This window comes from Limanda limanda, chromosome 7 (assembly GCF_963576545.1).
Source record: "Limanda limanda chromosome 7, fLimLim1.1, whole genome shotgun sequence".
Taxonomy (NCBI): Eukaryota; Metazoa; Chordata; class Actinopteri; order Pleuronectiformes; family Pleuronectidae; genus Limanda; species Limanda limanda.
Window position 1 is genome coordinate 26,633,722 of NC_083642.1, and position 21,393 is coordinate 26,655,114.

Genomic DNA, 21,393 nt, shown 5'->3' on the forward strand with positions numbered 1-21,393 from the left:
ATTTATCAGCATGTCCAGGCAAGATGAATCGCTGCAGGTAACTCAGAACACACACTGTTGCAGCTTTGGCTCTTTTTCTAGCATGACATTGGTAGTATGTGCCATGTGTTTTCTTTGGGGATTCAATGAGGCCTAACTGATATTGTGCGTCATCTCTTTTGGAGGTTTATAAGGTTGTCAGAGTCTCTAAATGTATTAATTGTCTTAAATAATGAATAGAAGGAACTTTAAAACGTTGTACTTTCTACCTCTAGAGAGGCATGTCATTGTCCATGAGTTGACTGACAGCAAGTGGATAGGCTAAACCCCAATGGAGGAATGATGAAACAAACTTTTACCTTCAAGCTACGTAGCCTGCAAACTTCCATTAGCAGTGCAGTACTCAACAAGCAGGTGCAGGTCAAGATATCTGTTCATGTTTGTCAGTTAGACAAGAGGGAGACTTTAGCAGGTTATTGTGGTTGGTTCAGAGAATGTGGCTCTTCTGTTCTGTAGTAACTGCTGTCTGGTTGTTTGTGAATGCAACAGAGAGCTAATGGAAAACTGGTTATTAAAAAGTCTATAGGGTTTTTTGTTGTTGTTTATCCTCGACAATGAACACATGGACCAAAAGATGAAACCTGATTTCAGTGGGACTTTACAAATGCAAAATACAACATAATTTTCTTTACTCTGAATGTGGTTTCTTAATGGGAGATAGTACTTGTGCTGGTTGGCTAAGGTAACATCCAAGCCAGTCGCCACTTATTAACCTCAGATTAACTCTACCATGGATACACCTGCCATCCACATTACTGGAGAGTTTTAGAGCTGCTAAAATGGAGAAGTTTGGAAACACTTCTAACCCCATTGTCATTTGAAAATTACATTTTAGTCTGGACGGACACAAACTGAGATGTTTGGAAGCAACGACCTAGAAACTCCCAACTGCTTGCTGATTGGCTTTTCACATGACTCCCATCCAGATTAAACAACTGGCATTAGCCTCGTCTACCAGTGAATAATGCAACATGGATAATCAATTAGAAATGTATACTATATTGTCTTTGTTTACAACTGTTGTGCAGTTAAATTCTGCATTTTACAATGATTCAACATGTTTAGGACACAAGCTATTATTTGAGCAATCTGCAAAATTCCAGCAGGACCTGCATGTCTTCCTGTCTACACTGGCACACGCATGCCCAGTGTATGTGATTGGTCACATGATGTGCGTTTTCTGGTGTGTAAGAGTGGAACTGAGTTACAATGCTCATGTGAAGAGAGATTGTTTTAGTTTGAAAACAAAATTTTCAGATTTACATATGGTAAATGGTTTTGTATTTATATAGCGCTTTTCTAGTCTTGATGACCACTCAGTACAGTTTTACATTCACCCATTCACACACATTCATACAGTGCATCTATGCGCAGCACTTTGTTATTCTATGGGGGCCACTCAGGGTTCAGCATCTTTCCCAAGGACACCTCGGCATGCAGATGGGTCAGACTGGGGATCGAACTGCCAACCTTCAGGTTGGAGGACGACCACTCTACCCCTCAGCCACAGCCGCCCATATATAGTGTCTTTGAAGGGTCAAAAGTTTTTTAGAAACTAGTGCAGGGCCCATTCAAAACCAGCTGTTTAGAATGGGCTGTTTGCTTGACCTGTGGTTATGGTGGTTGCATGCTTCTTTTTGAAACTGCAAAAGTATAAGCTATGATCAATTCTGGGTTGGGGTTTCTGCAACAATTTTATGGTCAGTGTTTTTCATAAAAGGAAAATAAATTATCTGTATAACTGTTCACGTGTGTGGCTTATATATAAGCTGGGATAATATACTGAATGTTTTTTCATTCAGTGCATTTCAGCTAGGTTTGGTTAATCAACAACATTTTCAGACCCAGGCTCACAACTTTTCAAAGTAATAGCTCTGTAATACAGCATATAAGCAAAAGAATGAAAGTTGTGATTTTACTATTTGCTAAACACAAAGTGATTCTTTTAATTTTGTTGCCGTGACAGAGATCAGCATCCACTACTCCCGTTAATATCTGCGTCAGTCCGATTTGGTGAAATAAAAATAATCAAATTTGGCCAGTTTTGACTCACAAGTTGTCAGCAAAAAGGGTTCACGAGAAATACCTTCCACATACAGACAGAAATACAGAAGCCTTGTCTATGGGGAGTCAGGACAAAGCGTGAGTACAGATACTTAAATGACCCCAGGGGGAAAAGGCAAATTTTTCTTTGGCCTGTCTGCTGAAAATGTTGAAGAATCCCTGGGGTAGATAAACATGACTCAGACACAGTAATGCTCAGATGGGAAAAACAAAAGCTTTGGGAAGTTAAGCTAGCTGATATCTAAATGATGTCAGCCGAGTAGGTTGATCTCATCTGGTTATGATGGTAAGTTGTCTGATCCATGCGCACGCACACACACACACACACACACACACACACACACGCATTAATGCAGGAGCAGGCAGAGTGGCTTGGTCTCTGTCCAGATGGCTAACCTTAAAGGCGGTACTCTCTCTACAGCTGTCCTCTCTGCCGTAACTCTCTTGATGACTAGTAACACGGGAGGCATCTGACATTTTTGATGAGAGCCTCGAGCTTGACGAAGAAGCAGAGACGCTTGATAATCGCCACGGTGTCACCATTAAGGCGACGTTTAGGGACCTCCCTCCGATGTATCTCTGAAGATGAAAGAGAGGAGTGAAAAGCCCACATCATCGTTTCATCTCAGCGGCTAACTGTCACTTCCTCGGTGTCCCTGACAGCATGCTGGTAACCGTAACATCACTGTCTTTTTACTGGTGTGATAGTCATTGTGTGCTGTCCCTTTCTCTGAAACACATTAAAGAATGACTTCATCCTTTCCTTTACTCATATCTTACTCACTTCAGATGTGTCTCTTCAACACCAAAACCTCAGCCCAGAATAGGCTTTTTTGGATGCATGCTTCAATAGTCTCTCAGGAGCTTTTGTTACGTGACTTTCTCACTTTTAAAACTCCAAAAACTGAGAATTGTGTCATAGAATAATTATACAATACGTGATGTCCTTGAGGTTCAGTTAAGGCTATAAGGTGAAATCCTGCAACAAATCATTTTTTCCTTTCTCCATCACTGCTACCTACCTCTTTTATAGCAAGTCTAGTAAAGAAGAAATTCAATAAAATAATCTTTAAAAAAGTAATGGGAAATTGTATGGGGGCTTTTGAAAAGGAAAGACAGAGGCAATAATATAACTCAGAGGTGTCCCTGACTGACTTTCTTATCCTGTTAGTCACTGTTGTAACATCATGTTCCCTTACTAAATGAAATTAAATCAATCACAACATGATCATCAGTTGCCTTAGTGTTTTCAGCCATCCACTTTTCTATTTCCAACTGGGCCCCAAACTATATTAATAACTTATTAAATCGGATAATTTCATTAGGGGCATGCGTGCATTTATATATGTGAGCACATCATCTTCTCTCCGATGGATTTACTCCGCAAATCAAGTTAATCACAGCATTGAAAGCAATAATGAGTGTGGCATGCTACTCAACAAACTAACAAACCCATTAGCTGGTTTGCCTGTCTCCGAATCCAAAACCTTACATTCATTAGACAGTAATTCAGAGCAGAAAATGAGATTGAGAACCTTGATGCAACAGAAAAACACACATCCCCTCCCCCACAAATAAAAAACAACAACAACAATGCCATGGCTGAGACAAGATTGAAAAACAAATTTCTAATTTTGTCCATGAAGTGAAATACGAGTTGGTAATTAGTCTGGGGTAAGAGGGAGATGTTACACACACAGAGGAGAATAAGCTTTCAGTCCATTCTGCTACTGGTCCGATTTAACGCAGCTACTGGGGCCTATAGTGCAGAGCAGTACTGTAACAGCTTATGTAACTTCAGGAGGCATGGATGTGAAAAATGGTGCCATGAATCCATTTAGCAGGATTCTACACTTTGCTTTGGGGATTTAGGGCAACGCTCCAGTGTAGTACATCATGATGTTCCATTTTATACTGGTTCTTTTAGGTACGTGTGACAAAGGAGGCCATCTTAAAGCCACAACATTATCAAGAGTCTCTATAAATCTGCCGTTCTATAAATGTTGTGTGCGTTTGGAGAGGACAAATATATTCTCACTCAATGCGCTACAATATCTTGTCTCCTCACCCTCCACACAAATGTCGACAACCAGTGGCTAGACACCGTCCTATCACACCACTCCATCACTGACTCCACAGCCAACTCCCACCAATATCTCAGCTATCGCTCACTCTATCATTTTAACTGTCAAGCCTTCTCTCCACCAACCCACCTCTCCTTATCTCCATCAGTCTGTACCTCCATCAGTAAACCTTTCAGGCCATCCTGTCATCTAGCTGTTCATGTACTACATTTCAACATCTTCCTACCCCATCTCTCTCAGTGACGCCTTTGCTCTGGTCCAGCCTGGGCAGTTAGAGAAGCTGGGAGCGGAGGTGGGGGAGGGTGAGAAAAGGGCAAGCTGTTTGGGAGGAAAGGGGTGAAAGAGTAAAATGGGATGTGACGATGGGTTGAGGGAGGTTTAAACACCCAAACCTCTCTGTAGGCCATTTCACCAAACTGTAATAACTGCAATAGCCATGGGTAATGGTAATTTTTCAATTAATTCAAATGAAATGTTGCTAATGTTATAGGAGCTGCATTGGTTTGTAGGGCGAGAAGCTGAATGGACTTATAAAGAGAATCAGGGATATAAATAACGGTAATGGTAATAATCACCAGCCTTAATGTCAGCATAATCAGTATCATCCTCATCACCATCAAATTATCTCCAGTTATAAAGTATTTTGATGGAAAGCTGGGATGTAATTTGAACATATTTAACCATTATTCCAGGCGCTGCATGTCCTCTTTGTCTTTTTAGTGTTTATGTAACTAAACAGAGCAGCGGCAGCACCTCTGATTCTGTTGGCAAGAAATGCCATAATTTCACTGCTGTTGAATCTTAATGTCGAAATCTTTATACCACTGAGTTGATACTGAAATGCATTTACTATAAATGTTTATAATCTTTATTTGTTTGTTGTTATTATTATTTCAAACACTTTACATGTTTATCAATCAGGTTAAAGTTAAAGGGGGGGGGGGGGCTCTACTTTCTCCCATATACATACATGAGGGTGGCAGAATATTAGAAACTCTAAAAAAAATGCATTTTGGAAATCGATCTACCTGACCTCATATGGATTGAAGGCCTGTTATTTTTACTTTCCAGAGGGTTGTTCAAGTTCGAGTTGATGTCTCAGTGTTTCCAAAAGAATTAATGAAATCTAAGATGGTAATATTTGCGTGTGCACACAAATGAAAGTCACTCTCACACGCAACAGATTCCGAGTAACTAAAGAGTAAAAGATCAGTTCATGTCAGAGAAAGAAGGTCAAACATTAAAGTAAAAAGTTAATGAAACACTGATTTTTGTTGTTTGTTTTGTTTTGTCAAATATTTAAAGAAGAACTGAAAACAAGTTGCTCAAACTGATCAATGAAAACTCAAGTTTTTTTTATCACACTGCTTCAAAAACCCTTGAATAGAAAAACACACAAATTTTGCTATTACATTTTTTAAATTAAAGACTGATGATTTGATTTCACAACAAGCCTGACAGTCACTTATATTAATTGAAACTAGTATGGCCTTTCTTGGCGTCCATTTTTTTCCCTTTCAGTAGGCTCTGGTCAGAAGAAGCTCCATCTTTATTGTACATTCACACTCTGCCATCACTCTGACATTCTGTTTGACATTCAGGTAGCATAGCAACATGACAACATGCCCCTACAGCCTGGTGTGAGAATATAGATGCTTTTTGAAAAGGTTGACAAGAGAGAGAGAGACAGAGAGAGGGAGAGAGAGAGAGAGAGAGAGAGAGAGAGAGAGAGAGAGAGAGTGAGAGAGAGAGAGAGAGAGAGAGAGAGAGAGATATGAAGAAGAAAGGTGAAGGAGGAGGAGGAGTGGAGAGTGTGAAGCCCTTCACAGATTTGCTTCTTCTCCTTTTCAACCCCTCTCTAGAATCCCATTTGAAATTTAAAGCACCTTTTTTGTGTCTGAAAATACCTTTACACGCGCTGCCATAAATACTGCCCAAAGGGAGAGGGCTTCAGTTCCCCCTGCCGACTTGCATGATTCAACAGGGATGAGCGACTATAATGGAATACACACATGTGCATACATAGAGTATTTGTACACACTCAGAATATGGCAACACATAAATTATATAGAGAAAATATCACACTACATATAAATATAAATGTATGAATCAATCATACGCCTAAGGTCTTTACTGCACCCTATATATAAAGCTGTTGTATGCATTGTATTGATTCTATATGCAGAAGGACAGATAGCTAAATGAATGCTTGCGATAAAAAAGGAGAAGAGAGATATAAAAAACAACACTGCACACATAAAACATGAAATACTGGTCTGAGGGGTTATGTAAATGCATTTTTTCTTTCGACCGCAGAATTCAATTCATAATTCATAAAGATTAAGGATGAATTTCACATGAGGCTGTGCCCAATTCGATTGGCCGTTCTCCCCATTAAAAATGCTACAGGCCAAAGAGCTCTCCTTTCTCAATGATTAGAAGGAGACCAGATCCTGTCCCTCCTGACCAAATCAATACATCTCCTGATTTGATCCTGCCTGTTAGCCTCAAGTTGCTCAAACAGCTCAAGATGGAATATCACCATCTATAACGCATCTCAGGCTCACTATTCATCACTATCACTATCCACCTACAATCACACTATTATCACTACTACAACTTCATTTTTCAAAAGATTGAGGATATTTTAGATCAAACATTCATTATCATTGCTGTAACATTATATATTAAATAGATATATACTTTATTGATCCCAAAAGAAATTCATGAATTATTCATTACTGTAGCTATGTTACAATGCTATAACTCTAATAACTTGACAAATAAAATATGTGCTCAGAGAAGTAGATATGTATCATTACAATGTGTACCAAACATCATTGTTTTGTCGCAAATATATTGTACATTGATTTCCTCGAATTTACAATGTCAGTCAGAAATTCATTTTTTTTTAATTTTTTGACGGTTAAAAAATCTGCTATAAAATGACACACATCCTGCTTTCACTACTCATCCTGCAGGGCAGATTCTAGAGTGGCCTGAGACTTTTGGGCTGTATGACAGCATTAAACCTAGCAGTAATCTAGTTTCTAGATTGCTTTAACCAGATTATATTTTCACCTAGTATTAATGTCTCTTCACTGTCCACAGTGAGATCCAATTGGGAGTACTCTGTCTAGCTCAAATCACCAACCTAAAAATTAATAAGATAGAGCAAGACAAATAGAAGAAGATGGTAGCCATCAGAGAAGCTGGATACAAAGCACGGAGAGATGTTTTTCAGATGTTAAAAAAAACACGAAAAATGTAACGTTAGATTTTTCATAAAAATAATCATTAGATGAATCGACAAAAAGTGTTTGAGTATACAAAACACTGAACACTCTGGAGATTTGTTGTGAACACGTTGTAAAATCTCCTGTTTTGTTTGTAGTGTGAAAGATAAACTCGTCGTGTCTGAAAATGGGGAAGATCAGCCCAGCAATACTCTGGCAACTTGTCCAGTATTTACCTCGCTCTCGCCCAGTGTAACTGGACTTTCATGTGGTCAAATCTATCTGATAGCAACCTGGAGAAATCAGAAATTAAAACGAGTGTGCAGTGTTTTAAACATCTAACTAAGATTATACGAAGCCTTGTCAGGCAAGGCTTTGTTTATTGTGAAAGGCTACGACACCATGTTTGACCCCTTCACTTTCGGTCAGATTTTGCTGCTGTAAAAAAGTTCTGTTTTAATTGCCACAAGCTAGACATGTCATCGCTGAATGTGCTAACGGGTCTGGGTAAGTCCGGTTACAATTTCAAGATGATTTCAGGTAACGGGTTGCGTCCGGTGAGTAACTTTGTGGGTGCTGGTGTGCAAAAACGGAGCTGTGCACGACTCTGATCTGACCTGATCATCCGAAACACTTTTTAAAACAAGGTGTAAATGGGGAAATGTAGCAATATAGATTACACAACCCAAGAGTCTACAAAGTAGTAACACTTAGCTCCACCTCAACCATGTACAACAGCAGAACTCTGCCTACACATGTATGCTTCAGTAATAATGCAGCACAGTCAACACACTGGCTGTGAGGATGACACATATAGGGCATGGTTGCATAATCATAAAAGATCATTTTACACAACAGCTCCTTTAAGATGCTTCACATGGTTGGACAGTGTAAAACTCTGAAACACACAGTTGCATGGCAAGAGATATTTTTGTTTCACCAAATGATACAATTGTGCATTTCCCAGTCAAATACCAGACATCTCCACCTCCTGACGCCCATTAAAACATTCGATCTGAAAAGGAATTATTACTCCTACCTACTCACAACTCATTTACATTTTAAGGCTATAACGTCTGACAAAGGTTCACAAGTGGACTTTAATTTGTTTGAGCCAAAAAGATTGGGAACCATTGGTTCAAGCAGTAGGGAATAATTATTCTTAACAGAAAGTCTATTTTAACGTTAGAGCTCAACAGCCTGTGAGCTCATGTCTATTTCTTTCTCTACCACTTAATTCTATCACTTCGCAGTGCAGTGATAGACTTTCAGAAAAATACCTTTGTTAATATTGAGTGCACCAAAAGATTATTCATATTGTCAATTACTGGACAAATTTATCTTCAAAAATCGTGTTTTGTATGAGCAACAGTCCAAAACACAAAGATATTACTTTCACTATATTATATTAGATATTTTTATATAATATTATATTAGATTTGATTATTACTTACGAATCACTAAATAGTTAAAATTGTTTATTTTATTTATTGTCAAGTATCGGTTCATGGAATCATCATGGCAGCTCCACATTGGACATCTGTATTTAAAAGATAACATCCTTTTATCTTCACCACATCTTACTTTGCCCTACATACTGACTGTAAACCCATTGCTGGCTTTCCTGCCAAACTTAAAGATGGGGGTGGGGGGGGGGGGGGGGGTTACACAAAAAGTGGCTCATCTTCCCAGAAAGGAACAGCAGGCCACTCCAGACTTTATCACTGACTCCATGATGCAATTAGCCATCATGGTGGTGCAGCTGTGGTTCAGCTGATTGTATTAGAGAATCGGTGATGGACAAAACCCCAGAGATTGAGAGAGGGACACTCACACAGCCCTAAAAACAATAAAGACAAGTGCCAAAGCCCACAACTCTCCGAGGGTCTGCTCTTGTTAGGGCCAGCCCAGAAAAATGAGATGCAAAGTTTTTTCTCTTGTTGTTGTGGGTAGTTTTTTGTGTGTTTTCTTTTCTCTTGGACTGGTTTTATGGCCCAGGGGTCGTTATCTCTCAAACACAGGGTGAAACCAAGACTCGACTTCTAACAATGCACATACGCACGCACCGCCGCACACGCAAAACTTCCAGAAGGACGCAGGGGATTACTGTGAGAAGACCCCCCGGGGGGTGTAGTGACTTTTGACATGGACAGCAACATATCATACCCCCGAACACACACACAAAGATCAGGCGACACTCTCACCCTCCTCACCCACCCCTAGGGGACAGAAAAAGAGAGGCAGGCTGTGGAGATAAGCGCTGATACCCTTGCCTTTACCCCCCAACCACCAGCACCTTTCTCCTCTTCATTCAGTTCAGCAGCTCACCCACCCACCCCTCCACTTCCCCGAGCTCCCTGTGCGCCTGCCCTGTGTGGAGAGCCCCTGCCAAGTAGTGTGTTGTGTGTATTGTCTGATCAATCTGTGGCGGACACACACACACACACACAGAGGTAAAAGCTATTACAGCCCCTGAAAGCTACTCCATCCAGGGACAACAGACCCCCCTCTGAGAGGCTCTGGCTAAAGTTTACAACAATAGGGTTAGAGTAATTAGAAAGACACTTCCCTTCTGGAAGAAATACTGGGAAGAAAAGGAGGAGGGAGACGGGTGAGCTGAGAGTACAGGATGGAGGCGGGGAGAGGGGGAGGTAGATGTAAAAAAGAGTCACAAAGAGACTGGCAGCCGAGTTGAGCTGTAAGATAGTTGGAGAAAGTGATTCTGAAGCAGAAAGATGGAAAAAGAATGAAAGAGAGGGAGATAGAGAAGAGAAGAAACCCCTATATAACTCTATCCATTCACTTCAGAGGTTGTAAAGATGGAGGAACAATCAAGGTGGAGATACAATGAAAAGATGGCTGGAGGGCAGGAAGAGATCACTCCGCGGTCATGACACGTGAGAGGGAAGGTTTACTGCTACCGAGCTGTTAGGCATTAGATTATTGGATCTGACTGAGAGCTGTTGAGTTTCAACAATGGGCTTCATCTGTCAATACTCGTTCACAAGCGACGCTTTAAATGAGGCTGCTGAAACAAAAAGACCAATTTGACAGTGACTTCCAAATGTCACTCAAAAGGCTGATGCTCAACTGAAAACATTCTTTTGGACACATTGGATTTTTCCGTTGCCAATTATCCTTAAATGCTGCTTTGCCCAAAATGTGTTTTTAATACACCCCCAGCCCCATTTGGTCTCTGTCAATGTGAACAGTGTCCCAAGATCGGATCTAATTACAAAAGTCAATCTCAGTGCTATCAGCATGATGAGGCTCAGATTAGGACCGGACCATATGGCTTGTTGGGGCAACTGTGGCTTACACATGGCACTGTGGGGTGAACACACACACACACACACACACACACACACACACACACACACACACACACACACACACACACACACACGCATTATTCATGGAAGAGCTGGAGCTGCCGAGTGCAGCAGACAGAGGCAGGAAGTGACGTATTAACTCCACTGCAGACATCCGTGATCATGTTTACAACACCGCGACAACTCTATGACATCTTTGTCATAGTCTTCTACATGTATGACACTGCTTTTTCACAGGGAGCTATATGTAAGAATCGTTACAATGTGTTAAACATGAATGATTATTCCAACTTCATTTAGAAACATGGCTCCAAATCAAATCAAAGTCACTGTTACAGCACACCCGCTTCATATGGAAGTAGAAAATTGTTAGCTATAGCTTACTCAGTGAATTTAATACATCTAAAGTAAATGTTGTGTTAATGTTAGTTATTTAGCTTTCTGTGTGCTTCTGAATGACTATATGTGCAGTTATATTCTATTTATGGTTTATGTTAAAGCATGTAAGAGCCAATGTTATGTCATTTATTCACTTGCAGCTCTTACAGAATTCACAGAAGAAGGTTGTGAAGGAAAAGACAGACATTAATGTTCATATGAAGGATGTCAGCTGAATATGTATAAAATTGCTTTTTGGGAGTAAGCTTAACTATTGTCTGGCTGGAGTTCACTTATAAACTTCTTGGGATTGTGTGATATAAAAGAGGCAGCAGAACTTTCAGCCTAATATAGGATTTAATTAATTAAAGAAAATTTAATTAAAAAATAAGTTAGAAAATCCATCACTGATGGATTTCATGATCCTGCACTCCTCTTACTTCATATGATTACTTTAGTATTGTGTCTCTCTCTATCCTAGCAAGTCTGAATAATCGATCAGTTCTTGGAATCCATGTCTGATTGACAAAAACCTATGAGAACAGATAATTGAACCTAGATTGTGTGATATTATGTATTCTGTGTCTGAAAAGAAAGAGGGTTGAATCACAAGCTGTTGTTGATTTACACCTGCACGAGTACAGAACAAGAGTTTGCTCATTTGCAGCCACAGTCCCACTGATAAATCAGCTCCTTTGGCAAAAAAGATATGGTTCGAAAACAAACAGTGTTTTGCAGGAAAAGTTAGTGTCATAAATAATGAGTAAACCTTGGCTATGCCTGTTCAGCCCTGCAGTTGCAACAAGGCTAATTAGTCCTTAAGGGAGAAAAACACATTTTTGAGAAGAAAATGAATGATCCTGCACTAATACAATGCTGTCACGGTTCTCAGAAAGGGACCCAAGAGCACGACTCAGTAGTAAAAGTAGAGAGTCTTTGCCGAGGAAAAAAACAAAGATCCAAGCAGACAAACAAAGTACAAAGGGTCAGGATGAATCATAATCCTAAAAACACAGGTAAGTTCCAAAACATGATCAGGATAAAAACAGGCAGAGGAAGCTAAGGCACAAAGACAACGTAGTGGAGAGCAGAAAGAAGTGAACCGGCCATACCTGTAAACTAAAGGGAGCTAATGAGGTGTATACTATAGGGATCTAATGAGGGAACAGGTGAGAAGGTGAGGAGGCAGCAGCAGCTGGTGGGGAAGGCAGACAGGTGGACTGAATGAAGGAAAGGATGAATGAGCAGAGTGATACTCAAAACCATGACACAATGCAGTGGTAACAGAGGGGGAAGAACGTTCGAGAGAAGTGACCAAAACAACACAAGACTGACGCAACAGTAGCCAATGCACTTCAGCGGGGAAAAAAAGAAAAGATTCCAGTTATTTACAGTAAACGACAAAGTCCTCTTCATTTGCTGGATGTGTGTTATTTACGGGCAGCGTGTACGTCAAAGAGAAGACAGATGCAAAGAGAAGACAGATGCAAAGAGAAACAGATGCGGTGAGACAAGATAGAGAATCCAGATCAATAAAGGGAGAGGGGTCGCTGGATCCAACAAACACACTCAGTAGTAGTAGTTTCTGTAGCTATCTTTATTAGGATAAACCATCCATTGACTGTGAACGACCTAACTAAAACCCTTACATAACCCTAATCATAACCACTTCACACCTTACCAGTAACCTTAACCTGGACCTCAGTAGTGATGTTTGGTTTTACCTCATAAGGAAAAGGCTTTAGGTCCGATAAGGTCTACTGGTCCTGTGGGTTTATTCTTGAAATGGCCCCAAAGAAGCAACAAAAACACACAGACCCACACACACAAACATATTGAAAAGCATTAACACAGTGTGACTCATCTTGCACAGGCCATGTAAACACAGCACAAAATAATGAACAAACAGAAACTTTCCCCAACCACATTTAGGACGTTTTAAAATGTTAGATGGTATGATTCATGTCAGCCAGTTTGGCTTATTGAGGCCTCTAAGCATAGAGCCTGTGCTCTAAGCCGTTTCGATATATGCGATAATGGAATTCATTGCTTCCCCCTCCCCTTTCCCCTTATTTTCTACCATCCCTCCTCCTGTCCTGCACGCCATGCATTTGAAAGGAAGGCACTGCATTTAAATTACGCAGGCAGTTTACTGTAAGAGTCCACCAGGGAAATCGAAGAAGAGACAGAAAGAGAAAAGTGAGGGGGGTGTAGAGGCGAGTTATGGGAAATAGCAGAGATGGAAGGCAAAGTATTTACAAAGATGGGGGAGATAGAGGCGGGGGCGGTGGGAGAGCATGGGGTGTGGGAGCCAGGGAGAGAGTGAATGATGGAGGGAGTGAGTGCAAGTGTGAGTGTGGATGTAAGGAAGGGAGGGAGGGGGCAGTAGAGTTAGCTGGTGAGTGAGGGACATAAAGCAATGACAGAGACAGTGAGTCAAGAAGGGCAAAGGGTCAAGGAAAGAATTAAAATTTGAATTAAGAGGTGAGAAAGACAGAGGGGGGAGAGAGAGAGAGAGAGAGAGAGAGAGAGAGAGAGAGAGAGAGAGGTGTATAAACAGAGGGAGAGGAAGTGAGAGTGAGTTTGCTGTCTATCCTCTGTCCTTGATTTGTTTTGTTGTTGTAGATGGAGAATCCATTTACAACTCTCTCGCTCTCTCTCTGTCTCTCTCTCTGTTTGTGTTGACCATGCTGACCGTCGTCCTCTCCTCCTCTCCACTGACGGATGACAAACAAGCCCAGGCAATCCCAGAATGCTCTTTGTCATCCCCGCAGCGGAGGACTGGCGCGTTTAGCTATTTACATGCAAATAGAGGCTCACCCCCCTTTCTATCCCGCACACGAGACAGACACTCTCTATCTCACACACACACACACACACACACACACACACACAAATACACACACTCCAGTGAGTACACCACTGAAATAAAGTGAACACAACGCCGGACAAAATGAATGAGAGAAGAGAGAGGGCTGATCGAACGTGTGTGTGTGTGTGTGTGTGTGAGAGTGAGTGATGTTTGAGGGTGTGTTGTATTAAAGGGTTCCCCCTGACTGCAACCACACAATACACTGCAATGAGTGATGAGACAACCCTACACTTTCCACATTATAACATTTGTATTATTATACCTAAAGAAGTAAATAATTAAGGATCTAGACCACTGTCCTTTTTGCAAATTTTAATGCATTGTAGAATTAATTTGTAATTATTAATTCTTTAATCAAAGTTTCTTTTAACTTTTCTACTGTGACTAATAACGGCAGTTAACTTACACTTAACCTATTTTTAGAATTGCAAATTTATCAAAAGCAAAATGAATACTTTTATCTCCTATTATTAGTTCATTATATTTTCGGGTTTATTTTATACTTTGCAGAGGTCTTCACTTGACTCAAATGTTGGATACAACCCACACCAGGTCTTGTGGAAAATCTGATGTGCAGAAAGTCATATTTCTTTAAAAGAGACCTGATCTGAAGAGGAACATATACGGTGGTCTTCAGGTAACATTGACAAGTAAAAGGTCTTCTGTTTGGTTTCTCCATGCCAGGCAACTGTAGAAACATGGTGGTGCATCAGCTGACTGTGGAGCAGGATCTGCTCGTGATGTAAACATCGAAGGTTTTCTCTCAAGTAAATACAATAACATCACCATTCTTAGCTCCAGGTGATTACACACTGATGACAACATTATTGTGAATAGTTAGCTCATTTTCTGCTGATAGACACTGGTCCTTTAACTTAATCAGAGCCAACAGATTGAAGTCGGTACCAGTGAGACATGAAACAAGATACAGGAAGTGCACTTTGAGAACCAGATCAATGGGTCTGAAGGCTTATCAGTCACAACACACCCCAAATCAGTTCATCATACTTTACACACATTATTATGTGACTTTGTGCAATATAATGGTATTTTTAGGTGTTCAATCCTTTACACTAATCAGCCCAACATTAAAGGGCAAAGTCATATTCTAAATATGAGTTGGTTAGGTTATATCTGGAAGGTGGAGAAAAATTGAACACATGTCCAACACTTGTAGAAATTTAAGTTAAAACCAAAAAAGGGAAGCTAGAGCCGTACTTGTGGAAATCAGAAATGAAAAAAGAGATGTTGCAGTGCATGTGCGACAAAAACTGCGGGAGGAGTATGAGTATGAGAAGAAGAAGAAGAAGAAGAAGAAGAAGAAGAAGAAGAAGAAGAAGAAGAAGAAGAAGAAGAAGAAGAAGAAGAAGAAGAAGAAGAAGAAGAAGAAGAAGAAGAAGAAGAAGAAGAAGAAGAAGAACAAGAAGAAGAAGAAGAAGAAGAAGAAGAAGAAGAAGAAGAACAAGAAGAAGAAGAAGAAGAAGAAGAAGTATGGAGAATAATAATATATGTGCAATGCAATGCATTACTGCACACATAATAATAATAATAATAATAATAATAATAATAATAATAATGATGATAATAACAATAATAATAATAATAACTTTATTTGTATAGCACTTATCTAAACGAGGATGACTTTTTCTTTCCATTTATAAGAGATCATAAACTCTTTTGCTCAATAATATTTTCTTACCACTGTGGTGTACATGCCACAGTGACAGTTTTTTTGACTATCATATTAAGTTCATGAAATAAGAAGTAGAGAATGGTTAATGTTAACATCTGTTTGCTGCAGGTGTTATGTACTTTCGCTTCAGAAATAAACAAAATATGAAATTCTTTGCTCAGACTCGTTCACAACAACAACATCAACAGATCCTCCGCAGGATTCAGGTGAGGGGGGGTACAATAATTCCACCGCAGAGATCACGTAATTTTGTTCACAGCATATCGGCATCAGCGTTTGCTCTTATCCACACAAACTTTCTTGACATCTTTGTTGGTGTCTTCTATGTGTGTGACTCTGCTGTTTTTCTGCAGAAGTTTTTTGTTCTTTTTCATTTTTGTGTCTTTTGCGTGTTCGAAGCTCATCAACGCTCCTGAGAATCTCCTGAGCTCCGTGCAGGTCTGGAAGCAAACATCTGTCTGTCTGTATGTGGAGTGCATATATATAGCAAACCACTCATCTTATCAATAGAAGGGGAAATGTGATAGGAACCTGACAAATCAGCAAATTTAAGTTGTGACCGACAGACCTAAGCTGTTGAGCCCGTCTACGTCAGTGTCTACGCGGCCCCAGGAGTTTTCAAACTAAAATAGGATCAGCAGCATTTCTAAACTTCTCTGTTTCAGCAGCTCTAAAACTCCAGAGTAGTGTGGACGCCAGGAATATCCATAGCAGGGTTGATGCATTTTCATCTGTGGATATAGCCTAACTGTATCTCCCTGTTTCCAGTAATTATGCAAAAGCTAAGATATCCATCCACTGGCTTCAGCTTCACATTGAAAAGACCCACACGAGAGGTTTCACTCTTCATCAATTAAATCTCAAAGAGAAAATTAACGAGTCTGTTTTCCCAATTGTCAAATAATCACTTTTTTGTTGGACATAAAGATAGAAAAACAAGTAGGAAAGAGTTTTTTATTTACTAAGAGCCTCTGTTGCTGGTTCCCTGCCTGCGTCTCCGGTGTCTCCTCCTTCCTTCAAACCAGCACCGGGGGCACAAACAGGCCATTATGTCAGACGGGCAGACATGATTTCTCTCTGTCTCTCTCTCCCATACAGCACACAGCCCGACCGCTTCCTCTGCCTGTGAATGAAAGAGGAAGTGCAGAGGAGACTGAAGTGTAAAGACTCCTCTGTCTCCCCCGTCTCTCTCAGACAGGAGTGACACCACAGCCGACAACAACAACAACAACAACAACGACAGTGACAAGCGGTGCTGCAGAATTATTCATGAGGGCTGAAGAACGCAGCAGCAAAGAGCTCAGTGTCTGCTAAACTCACTCACTCAGCAGCCTGTGTGTTTTCAAAGCGGCCCCGTTCATGAGTTACAACCCCAAACTTACACCCTCTGAGAAGAGATTTCCCTCTCAATGGCGCCCACCTGGTCTGAGAAAGGAAGGCGCCAAGCTAAAGAAGCAACTATCAAAGTGCCTATTCTCTAACTTGGTTGAAAAGTTTGCAGTTTGTCACAAGTGGCGCTCTGTTGCAGTATGAGACAACTTTGTGTGACACCTGAGCTCAAACAAAGTGGCTGTTAAGACACTGTGTGCTGGTGGGAGATACATCTCACATCCATAATGAGGAGATAAACAAACTTTGTCGACTCAGTGAGACTTTGGGAAAGATGGGCAACAATACTTTTACCCAAAGCGTTGCATAAAGGAGAGACTGTGCTCCTACACAAGAAACCCCTTTTGTCTCACAGCTTTAAAAGACAACCATCTCCCTCATGTAACACTGCATTTTAAATACCTTGTTACTGCTTTCATTAGTATCCAGTGTTTTGTTTGTGTGTCGAAGAAAGGTTTTGTGTGTTTTGCTGACTGAGCCTTGAAAAGCTGCAGGCCTCAGTGGAGCCAGCATGTGCAGGATCTTTAATGCTGGCACATTAGGAAAATACATTTGTTTGGTTCATTTTGTTTCACAGCGAGGAAACTTACACTTAACTATAAACTATAAATCTAATAAAAGGAAAATAACTATATACAAGAATACTAGAAATAATACCAATTTTGAATGTGTTACAGTCTGACCCTCTCTCGTGATAAACTATCTCATGAGGGAGTTTTGAATATAGGTTTGCAATTTTTTAGGTCAGGTGTCCATATGAATTCTGAAACTGATTTTGTTTATGATTCCTTACTTTCTTACTGTACATGCAGAAATGTGAGTGTAAAGGGGATTTCTTATTTTTTTACTCTATTCTTTTCTTTATGTTTCTTTAATCTTTTTATTTTAAGGCTGCCGCACACTAATGGAGTTTTCTTGATCAATTGTTTAATGTTGGAGACCACAGACATAATGACAGATTTAAACGACTTTGAAATTTATAATTGTCAGGAACACACACACTGGACGATTTGGCCTGAACGTAAGACCACACCACAGATTTCACAGTGTTTTTATGGCAGTTGGCAAAAACTTTTAGGGGCATTACGGGCACGTTCTGAACTGGAGTGTGGAGCACTCGCTTGATTGAACTTGACTTCACAAGAAAATCAAACATGGATGAGGGCCGACGTTGTATGTTCTGTTTTGCAGTGAAAAACAGGAAGAGGGGGTAAAACTATGGATAAAATCATGGCTGAGGAGGTGGAATTGGCTTATACAATTTGCAGTGCCAGCTGGAGGTTAATTGGAAATGTATTGTTGTTGTTTTTAGTCGCAGTTGTACAAGTACCCAAAACAAGTGACGTTTCCCAGTCAGCTCGCTCTCATTGGCTATTGTGGGTTTCTGTCGGAGCCGATTACTGTTAATATCAAACATGTTTGATATTTACCATTTGAGATTGGGGAGGCATTAAGATTATTTTGTAAACCCCTCACACTTCACTTATTTGGTCGGATAATCGGCATCGACTGACCTCTGGCCGGGAGCACCCCCGCAGTTGTCTGATTGGGCGAATCAGGTCCCAAATCGTCCCGATTATCCTCTAGTGTGCAGCAGCCGTAAGACAGACTACTCTGTGAATCTATCCTATATTAACCTCGTGTTGACCGAGCTTGGAATTTGTTTTTGAACCGATTTTGTCCCCCCCTCTTTTGGAGATCTCTGAATGGCGGTGACCAAAAAGCTGTTTCCATGTACAGTTCAGAGAGTGAAAATAGTTTTTACGAGATATCTGCACAAATGTGAACTTCTCCTTCAGGAGTCAGTTCAGAGTTAAAGTGAGAGTGTTCCTTTCCAGAGCATCTTGGATTTAAAAGATTAGTTTAAAAATAGACTCTGTTAAAACATGCTCTGCAATTATCTGGACAATATACATCTCAGAGATGTATATTGATTTCTGGGATGTACTGGGGGATTGCTGCACTGCAGGGCCCGTGGACTAGTGTACACAATCAATTCACCAAGACTAAAAACCATAATTACATTTACTGAGAAAAATGTAATTATTAACTATTTCTTTACAGCAAATCTGTCATAAAGCAAGCAGAACATGTTTGTATTGAGATCACTGTGGCCCTGCAGGTATGGTGCAGTCAACCATCCATGCCACTCTCTAATCTCATCGCTTCAATGGCAACGTCCCTAAAACATAGAGTTGTGCGAGTGGAAACAGACAGCAGTGATAAGTGCAGTCCCCGTGAACAGGATGGAAGGTCCCGGGTTCAGGGGCTGCATATCTCGGAGTCAAGGCCATGCTACAGTGCATCATGGTGGGTGCATGACTCCCCTGAAGCTCCCTGGAGGCACCACAGGGCTGGATCTGATGAATGTGGGTCACAGGGAGCCCCCTCTGCACGTGAGTGTGTGTGAGTGTGTGTTTGTGTGTGTGTGTGTGTGTGTGTGTGTGTGTGTGTGTGTGTGTGTGTGTGTGTGTCTGTGTGTGTGTGTGTGTGTGTGTCTGTGTGTGTGTGTGTGTGTGTGTGTGTGTGTGTGTGTGTGTGTGTGTGTGTGTGTGTGTGTGAGTGAGTGAGACAGTCCCCACCCAGACAGCCTTTAGGGTAATAATGAGGAATGGACCCATTTCTCAAAGCAGGCAGTGGAGCATAAAGAGGACACATACAAACAGATGAAACATCAACATATGACGACACACACGTGCAGTCACACACATACACATACACATGTGGGTATAAAAGTGTATAAAAAGGGATTCTCAATTATAAATATGGTTTACACTTTGGGAAAAGAAGCCGTTCCCCTTCACAGATCGCACAGCAAACACATCCAAGAAAATAAACACACAGTGGCTCTTTGGTGCGTATTGTGTAACGCTAACAGTGCCCTGTTGAGCTGCTTGGAGCGCACTTCCACTGTGTTTGCTGTTATAACCATCCTGCCTCATGGATGCCTGTGACTGAGGCATGAATACTGCATTGCTTTCCTGAAAGCACAGGGTCCTGTGGAACTAGCAGGTGTACGGGTTCCTCTGCAGGTCACTGTGCCACACTGTCTCCGCTCTATATTTACTCTACAGGAACCTGACTGTGAGTGTGTGTGTGTGTGTATGTGTGTGTGTGTGTATGTGTGTGTGTGTGTGTGTGTGTGTGTGTGTGTGTGTGTGTGTGTGTGTGTGTGTGTGTGTGTGTGTGTGTTTGTGTGTCGGGTAGATGGGTGGGCTGGGATAAGAGAGAGATGCTGAAAGACTGAAAGGGCGTTTACGTTTGTATGCAGTAAGGTGATGTTTGTGTGGATGAGTGTGTGCACACATATATTTATGTGTTAATGTGAGAATCTGAGCGCGTGTGTGTTAATGTGAGTGTGTGTGGGGGGGATGGGGGGGTGGCTCGCCACGCATACAGAATGCGTTTTTGTGCACATGAAGGTGAATGTGTATTCGTAAATGCACGTACTGATCGGTGTGTTTATGGTTGTTTTATGAACCCGGGGATTGGAGTACATGTGCGACTGTGTTGGAGGTGAAATAACACTCTTTTCCTGGTAATGTCACATGTTTGCCAGCATGGACCAATGCTCAAACTGCATGGAGAATGTATTCAGTGTACCAGAAGAATCATGATGTCTCACACTGAGCAGGGGTGGGGGAAGGGTGAGTGTGTGTGTGAGTGTGTGCGCGTGTGTTCATACATGTGAGAGAGACAAAGATGACCAAACACTAGCTAGAGACAATATGTGCGCCACATTTCCCATTTCCTTGTAGTTAAGTGGGGCAGCAGCTCTTTTGGTGATAACAGCAGGGAATTCAGACAATGGCGAAGGTGATTCAATAAACAACCCAGATGCTTCATTTTGAAACAGAAAACACACACACATATTTCGCTCCACACGCACACACACAATATAGGTGCACAATGAAAATCTCCTTTGCAGAACTTGACATATGGTGCACACAATTTCCCTCTCAATTTCAGATCCAACTCCCCATGCCGGCAAATTGCCACACCCCCCTCCCCACTGCTTCCACCCCCCTCCCACTGCTCCTCTTTCCTCATCTCCCCATCTCTTCATCCCTCCCTCCCAATTCACTCCTCTTTCTGAAAGTCATCTGCTCACTAAGCAGTAAGCAACATCGCGGGCCGCTCGCAGAAATGAGAGTATACAAATGATTTGTGGCACAGGCGTCCCACTGGCGCCAGCCTTGATGGCGGTGAGGAGAAGGAGGAGGGGGATCGAGGGCGGGAGGGGGGTGGATAATGTCACTTTCACCTTGTGTTCCTCTAGCAGGCCCATGATGATCATTTTTCCCCA